Below are 9,749 nucleotides of genomic sequence, written 5' to 3'. Positions count from 1 at the left end.
GAATTATCCTCTTTAAAAGTGTTATACCAGTAGCATTGTTAGTAGCAAAAATCGTTTTGCAAAATTTAAATGTGACACAAAGTAAACAAAAAATATTTCAAAAGCCATGTCAAAAAATTTCAGTATTTTGTCAAATACATAAAGAAATAGCATATTTGGAGAATATATACTTTAAATAATTGACAATCATCGAGAGTAGAAATGTCAGTTCAATTGAAATTGTTAATTGAAATGAAGGGAGAAGGTAGGATGCAAGGAAATCAAGTTATTTTATCATATCTTTGTTTTTACTTTTATTGATATTAAATACCATTTAAAGTAAAATAGCATAATCCTGACACATCATGAATTTGGTGTCTTTACTGATTATTAAATTCTCCTGATATAGGCTTCATAGAATATAAAATGAAACACTAACAATTTATTTGAGCACTCTGCCCCTCTGTGTTGACACAATATTATTTCATTAAACTGAACTATTATCTTCTACTGCCCTTTCCCTGACCTTCAAGTTTATCGTAATTTGTTTTAGATTTTGAAATGAAAAGAATGCAAATAAAAAAGATGTTAAAATACGGGGCTGCATATAGTGCATTCCTGTGCTTTCAATCCCTCCTTTATAAAGCTTTCCTTGGCCCAGGCTGGAGACTTGTCACTCCTCTGACCTCCTAAATCACTTGATATCTTTTTTTATTCATTCTTATTCATTATTTTTTGTTTGTCTTATGATGTTTTAATAATAAAATCATATTAGTTCACACAATTATTTCACATGAATTCACCTGGGTCTTTACAATAAGCTTTACAAAACTCCACGTTTAGAGGAATTAAGTATTGTTATCCACAGTGAGGATGAGAAAATAGTTCACATGCTTGTTCAAGGTCAATGGCTTTATAAGTTCTGAGGCAAGTCTAAAATCCAGAATTATTTTCTATTGTGTTATAAAACACTGCAATAGTATTCATTCTTAAATGTCTATGGAACTTTGGAATCCCCAACCGGGATTTTTAAGAACGACCACTTTCTTAATTTTAACTACTTAAGTTTTCTTGTTTTACCACAAAAAAAAAAAAAAATTACTTGTTAATTACCACAAAAGAACTTAGATTAAACTTTAGAACTGCCATTCCTATTTTATAGATGCAAAAACTGGTACTTAGATTCCATGACTAGCCCCAAGGTTATAATGTCGTGGTTACAGAGTCAGTACTAAAATTCAGGTCTTCTCACTGTTTCCTGTACTCTATTGCATTTTGGTAGGGAATGAATGTAATTATCAGTAAATCCGTCCTTATATTGACTGTATACACATAGTAAATATTCTATAGGCTATGCATAATTTTAATTTAATGTGAAAGTACCTTTTATTTACTCTATATACCTATAAATAGAGGTATATAAATATGTAATTAGATAAAGAGGCCCTTGCTATTTTAAAAAGATTCCTATTTATTTCAGAATAAATAAATAAGAAAAAATATAAATAAATAACAGCACTTAAGATGGAAATCAATTATAAAGGAGAAAGAACACCAAGAAATGAGCTTGTGGTATACTTTACTGAAAGATTTATTGATTTTAATTAAATTGAATTGAACTAACTTGCTGAATTTAAAGTCTAAGTTACCAAAGTGTGCAATTCTGCAAAAACAAGATTGTTTTTCAGATGGAAAATAGAGATAAATCTTATTTACCATGTAAGATGTCAAAATACAGAAAAGACAATCATCATGGGTCAGCTGACAATAATTCATTTTGACTGAAAATTGACATTAGCTATTAAGACGATATTCTCAGTAGATGTTTCTTTAAGCTTGGGTATGTATACTGAAAAAATGAACTCTGGATAATTTCACAAAAATTTGTGGAGCACCTATTATATGCTGGATATTTTATCTTGCTATCCTCATGGTTCTGTAGGTTCCACTGTGAAAGATGAGCTGACATTAAGTTTCTAGATACGAGTTGTCCAACAGGGTGGCTACTAGTTAAATGTGGCTATATGAATTTAAATGTTAATTAAATAAATTAGAAACAATTAAAATTAAAATTATTGAGTTACACTAGCCACCTTTCAGGTGTGCAATTGCCACCTGTGGCTAGTGGCTGCCATATCGATCAGTACAGATATAGTACATTCTGTGTATCACAGAAAATTTATTGCACAACACTGGTCTAGCTCTTATAGTTCCTCAAGTACTAGGGACCCAGGAATGCAAATGTCTGCTAATTAACTTGTCTGTATACTCACATGAAATGACCCTATTAAACATTTCTTTACCAAAGTGTTTCTCTGGCATACTTTGGTACAAAGAAGGGTCATCTCAGGGATATGAGCATTCAAATTTTTGTCAAGTACAATCTTATGATAGGTATGGATGCCTCCGGCAATCATAGCAGGAAGGCCCAGCAATTGATATATAATCTAATAACTCTCCTTGCATTAATAACATAATTATTAAGCAACTAGCTGTCCAACAGAGAGAGAATTTTGCTCAGTCAACAGGATCATTCTGGCATAACAGTTACACAAACTATAATATTGTAATCTTGGTTTTTAAAAAATTCTTTCAAGGCTGAGAAGTCTGTGACACACACAGACATAAAACAATTGCACACAGAAAACCTATGGTATCTGCTAATTCTGATATACAGAGAATACAGTCTGAAAACCAGCCCCATACCAGCATTCTTCCTGTTCATCATAAAATAAAGCCATGCACATGTCTTCAGGTAGCTGTAATTATGCTTCTAACCAGGTTTCTTATTCAAACAAGAAGATTAGCGAGAAACAGTATTTGCACAACTGTAAAGGGAACTGAAGCTAATTACCTAGTCTCTCTTCTAAAAATATGAATAGATAACCAAGGTGTTCAACATATGGGAAATGCCAGTCACTTGACGGAGAAAAACCAAGATGAACTAAAAGAAAATGTGACAGCAGAGAGATCAGAAATAGGATGAAAAATGACCTTAAAAAAATCTCTAATGTAATCAGATACAATCCAAGGAATACGATAGCTACAAAATAAGAAAAAAAGTCTAAAAATGAAATCATTGAACAAGTAAAGTTTTAAGAGATAAAAATATTTTTGTGTATTTATTGTATATGTGTATTGTATACTCTTTTTAAAAAAGATTTTATTTATTTATTTGAGAGAAAGAGCTCGAGGGCATGAGTGAGGGGAGGGGTATAGGGAGAAGAAGAAGCAGGCATCCCACTGAGCAGGGAGCCCCATGCGGGACTTTATCCCTGGACCCTGAGGTCATACCCCTCAACTACCCAGTTGCCCCTGTGTATTGTATATTCTTATGTAAATAAAAAACAATAAAGGAACTATAAAAGAAAGCAAAAGAAATTCAGAACATAGTTCAAAAATCAGGAAATTATAGGAGAAAATGTTATAGAGAATATTTAATGTTTCAACATGCCATCAAGAAAATGCTCAGAAACGCTAATGGAAAAAATTGAACAAAATTACTAAAGGAACCATAACAAACTTTCCAGAAGTAAACATAGAAGTCTTCAGTTTGAAAGACACCTTCAAATGATGTTAACAGTTAAAAAGAGAGAGAGAATCATAATATGAAATGTTCTTTTGAAATTTCAAAATTTCAAGAATAATGTAATGGATTTCATTAAAAAACAAAACAAAACATCTCACAAAACATCATCAAGAAAATGAAGAGATTACACAGAGACTGGGAAATATCTGAAATACACATAAATATCAAAGAATTATATCCAGGGGGGAAAAAAAGCAAATCACTAACAAAGCACTGAAAAATGAGCAAATGACTTGAAAAGATAATGAACTCTCTAAAGATATAAAAATGGAAAAGGAGACAGAAAAGGGTGGAATTCTCTTATGAAATTCTCCCTCATTAAAATTTAGTGTCCACTCCCTCAGCCTTTTTCCCTTCTTTTTACCTTAATCTTCACAGGTATGGAATATGTACACTACACTATGCTATGACAACTTGTAAGAATCATTTCAGGTTCTGTTGTGTTGGCAGTGGTGGTGGCAGGTTTTTTTTTTTCCCCCTCTTTTCTGTATATCATCCTTTCTAATCTATTATTTCTAATCCATCCTTTATGTCTTGTCCTTTCTAACACTGTCTATATAAATTCAAAACCAAAATTTCTCAAATAAATGGTATAGGAAATAAAAGAACTAACTCCTCATGGTAAGTGGGGAAATTAAACACTAGAAAGACTAAGAAAAACTCCCTTAGCAGATACATGAAGGGATCATGAAGAAATATTGTGTACTGACAATTTTTGCCTAGTCATATAAACTAAGTAAAACATTTTTCCAAATGGTATGATTTACATCAGCAAAGTGTATTTGCTCCAGGAGCAGCCACAGAACCAGCAGAGGGTTGAATCCATCCCAGTGGTTGTCAACCAGAATAACAGATAGAGAGTATAGTAATAGGAATTGGGGGTGTTTTGTAATGGAGTTGGTCCTAAGGTAGACAATATCAGAAAACATTAAGACTAAAAAATAAGTCATCCAAGAAGCTTAGAAAAAAATAATGTATGGAAAATGACAAGTAAATAAAGATAAGATTAAGAATTCAATAATGAACCAACTATACTAGATAAATAAATCAGATCTAGAGCAAAATATTTGAAAATAATTTTTAGGGGTGCCTGGATGACTCAGTTGGTTAAGGATCTGACCCTGGGTCTCAGCTCAGGTCTTGATCTTAGGGATGTGAGTTCAAGCCCGTGTTGGGCTCCATAATGGGTGTTGAGCTTACTTGGAAAAAAAAAAGGAATTTTTAAACTGGGATACTTCTAAAAATTTTGACCAAGAGATAAAGAGAGAATAAATATAAAAATAACACTAGATATAAGAAAATCTACAAGTGACTGAGAGGACATTAAAATGTTACAAGATGTTTCCACATATAAGTTTATTACACTAAATTATGAAATTGTATCAAAGGAAAAAGTATAGCTCAAGAAGAATCAAAACCCTGATCAGGCAAAAAAAAGCATTAGAAGAAATTGAGTCAGTTTGTCACTGACAAAACCATCATGCATGGATAATTTCACAGCAAATTCTATCAAAAATTTAAATAATATTAATATTTAAATTAGTCCATTATATTAAAAAATTGGAATATTTACAAATTAATTATATGAAGTTAGCTTAATCCCACTATCAAGATCATAATGGAAAAGCAAAACAAAAACCTTATCTATGGTTCAATGTTATTTATGAATGTACATGCAAAGACTCTAAATAAAATATTAGCAAATCAAACACAGCAATATATCAAAGCATTAATCTATCTTGAATAGAGTTCAACCTAGCAATGCAAAATTGAGTCAACATTTGGATATATAATAATGCTATAATGTACTTCTTAAAAGGCTAAAAGATAGAAACCAAATTATTTAGCTTCATAGATGATGCAAAAGATACACTGTGGTTCACCACTAATACCCAATTTAATGAAATAAATTTTCATTACCTAGGAATAAAATGGCACTTTCCTTGGGGTAAATACCCAGTAGTGCAATTGCTGGGGAAGATCGGTAGGAGAAGAAAGGGATAAAGAAAGGGGTGGTAAACAGAAGGGGAAATGAACCATGAGAGACTCTGGACTCTGGGAAACAAACTGAGGGCTTCAGAGGGGAGGGGTGGGGGAATGGGATAGGCCGGTGATGGGTAGTAAGGAGGGCACGTATTGCATGGTGCACTGGGTGCTATACGCAACTAATGAATCATCGAACTTTACGTCAGAAACCAAGGATGTACTGTATGGTGACTAACATAATATAATAAAAAAATATTATTATAATAAAAAAATGGCATTTTCCTAATTTGATCAAAGGTGTCTATTAAAAAATAACATTATATATCATCCTTAACAGGGAGATCCTAGACCGTTTCATTAAAGAATTTTAATTGCTGGTATCATCAGAGGTTTATTAAAGAACATTCTATTCAATATGCAACCCTAAATACTTACAGTGTGATTTAGATATCAGTAGTTTCTTCCCATTCACACTTAAATCACTTTTGCATTTGATGACTAAATGTGTGATATTACACCAAACTTTAGACATCTATCGGTAATCTACATGGATCAATAAAAATAAGAGCAGAGCAAAAGGTCTTGATTTGATATTCAGAATAAAAGCAGTCCTCCAATGCTTATTTCAACTGTGAATAGTTTTTGTCCTTTGTGACTTGCTATACATTATGGTGGATTTTAATTCCATTCAAATCAAACTCCTAAAGCATGCTCCCATGGCCCAGTAGTAACTTCTAGTCCTTACCAGTCTCTCAATACTCCAAGTTTATTCTACACAGTTTAGGGACTAAATCACAAAACTAAATAACAATAATAACACATTTGCTTATATTTTATGTGGAATTATTTTATCCTTTAATTTTCCACCTAGATTTAGTCAAACTAGATTTATTCATTCATTCATAAACATTTACGGAACTTTTACTGTAGGTCAGGCTTTGGGCTAGTTGCTGTTGATACAAAGATTACCAAACCTCAAAGTAATATAGTCTAATGGTGGAAAAATTCAAGTAAATAGATAAAATGTGATATAGAGGAATAAATGATATATGAGATATGAATATAATGCCATAGAAGCCCATAAGAAACTTATACCTCCTCTCTATGCCTTATAATACGTGGCATGCTAGTGAATATAGTTGTTTTAACTTAGCAGCTACCAATATCTTTTGCACATTTTATTCATATGAGGTATCTAATCATCCATTGGATATTTAGTAAGTTCCTTGAAATTAACCCGGAAATGTCAGAAACCCTGACCTTCCCCTTTCTTAGTTTTTCCCAACTTATAAAATGCTACCGAACGTGGGAATTGTCACTGATTCCACTTAATCACAAGAAACAATCAGATTCACCAGATTCATATTATCTCTAATTGGTTCTACCTCTAAAATATGTCTCCTTAAATTTCTTTTCATGTTCTCTACCTGACACTTGGTTCAAGCCACCACCAGATACAATCCTGACGTTCTAACAACTAACAATCTTACCTCCTTGTTCCCACTCTTAATTCCCAGCCATTCCATAAACATACACCCAAAGCAGCCAAAGATCTGTTTGAAATACTCCCCTTGCTTAAAATATCCAATGGCTACCCATCCCACTTACATAATGCCAAAGTTATTACAATGCCCTACGATGGTATTATCTCACTAAACCTACCTCAGGAAATTTTTAAGATATGTTCCTTCTATCCGGACTTTTCTTCCTTGAGATCTTCTCATGCCTGGTTTTTCCTCTTCATTCTGAAATCAGGCCTATTGCTTTCTCAAACAGCACTTCCTTTGTCCTAATCTCCATCTTACGCTATGACTTTCTATCTTATTATCTTGTTTTATTTTTATTTTCATAATATTTTTCTGAATCTAATGTGATCTTAATTTTCTATATAATTATCATCTGCTCTCTCTTAATTTATTATTCATGGTACTTAAGAAATTAATGAACATATTATTTTGGCTCATTGGTTAGCTATCTACTATTTACCCTTCACTTACTTAGTGCCATGAATTTAAATCTCACTAGGATGGAAAAGTAGGATTTTTATCTTAATATATGCAAAACAGAATCCCTGATACATTTTCCTCCTTTCTATTCTCCACATATACTCAGTGCTTAGAAAAAAGTGTCTGGCACACAGGTGTCCCATTTGGAAAAAAAAATCATTAAACACATGATTAAATGAATAACTGACAACTTCAGCATATAAGTTTTACTATTGTACAAGTGAATACAACTTAGTCAAAAGATCATTTGAGACTTTAGTCATTGAGGCAATCATTAATTTTATTTAACTTTTCTTAACCCTAATATTACACACATATCAAAACAGTAAGAAAAGTCATTATGAATATCAGCTGCTCATATCATTATTTCCATGTTCCCTGTTGATTCTCATCTTTATGAAAGTATAAATTTATATAGTTGTGATCATAGTCAACAAAAGGAAAAATATATAGCTTTGCATTATTTTACAATTTAAAATATATTAAATCTAAGATATAATTTAGATTTATATTTCCGATATATATAGATGTACAATATTAAATAGTTGTACCAGAAGATTATTTACTATTAATGGACATTTTGGTTATTAGTAATATCCAATACATTGAATGACAATTAAGTATACATCTTCCTTCTTTATAGCTTTTATAGTCTGACTTATTTCCTAATATAAGATTCAAAAGTTGAACTAATCAATGAAAAGTTATAAACATTTTTATGACTCTTAGTATCTTATGACTCTTAATATTACAACAGGTATAGGAAACACCATAAAATTTGTTGCATCCCTAGGGCAATATCTGGCATAGGGTAAACATATAATGAATGTATAAGTAATTTATTAAAGAGTGAATGTTATCTAAATTGTTTTCTGTAGACACATGCTAATGAATATTTCATATTAATATCAATTGATATTTTAGATTCTTCAATGCAAAAGGTATCTGATTGATTTTGTTATATTTGGTCAAATATTTTTCAATATTGAATATTTGATTCAGCACTGTCTTTATGCATGAATAAAAAGGCTCTGCCCGGAAATCTACATTTCTGTGGGTGTCATTGTTTTGCAGTGCCCCCTTCAAATTTTTCTAGTTCATTTCCAGTGTCTAGGGCTGGAAAAGACCAGCAGTGCCACCCATGCAGGGCGGTTCAAGACCAAACTTGGTCCCACATGGATCCTAGTGGCCAAAAATTGCCTATTAAAATTTTCTAAATCACTTCCTCTGCCCAGTACTAGTTGTAGTGTGCAATCGTCCGGGCAGGTTACTCTGCACAAGAACTGGAACTGGCACAGCCCTGTCCCAATTTATCTCCTTTGGGACACTTTTTGACCGTTCATTAGGTTGACCAGATACCCTGAAGATCTCTGGTAATCATAACTATTGGGTTGTCCTAAACCTGGTCTGGCCCAAGTTCTAGGTGAGAGGTCTGGTAAGCAGATTGCTTCCATCAGGCAGATTGGTATTGCTTTTACAGGACTATGTGAGATTCGGTCCCCAGAATGGTGCAGACAATGTGATTTTGGGTGGCTTTCACTCACGTCGTTCACAGGATAAGTTCAGAGCTCTGAGTAACCAATGGTTTGGCACCCTATATTTCTCTTAGGCTGTGTCTGGGCTCATCATCTATACTTGTCCATCCATATAGGAACAGTGTTGCCACATCCAGTCCCAGGGATAGTGAAAGTGGTACCAAGTATCCTTTCTCTTGTGTGTCCTTGCAATTGCAGTCAGAGAAATCACTTCACCACTTGTTTCCTCTACACGATGTGGCAGCAATCCTTGTGGGCTTACTTCCTCTGAGGGCTTTTAAGAGAGTTGTTCTGCAAGCCTACTAGATCCTTCTGATCAATGTCTTCTCTTGCTTCAATAGAATGGTGACATCATGAATCCATGTCTAAAGTCATGCTGGAAGAGGGATACTCTTCGCCCAAGTGGGGCCACTCTTCACACTCAATTCTGTGCACCTCACTATCCGCCCACTGGTGTTACTGTATAGAAGAGGTGAATACTGAAAGAGTTTACATTCTAGGAATGCAGTATTTAGCATTAGTGTTCAAAAGAAGATACAGTTTATGCCATAAAGTCTTAAATGTAAAATGAATCATTGTTCACATCATCCTGCAGATGATGAGTAAGTTGCATTTAGTGTCATCACCACGAAGTACAGTTCTAACTGTGAAGAG

Source organism: Ailuropoda melanoleuca, chromosome 1 (assembly GCF_002007445.2).
Source record: "Ailuropoda melanoleuca isolate Jingjing chromosome 1, ASM200744v2, whole genome shotgun sequence".
NCBI lineage: Eukaryota > Metazoa > Chordata > Mammalia > Carnivora > Ursidae > Ailuropoda > Ailuropoda melanoleuca.
Note: the sequence above shows the minus strand (reverse complement) of the source record.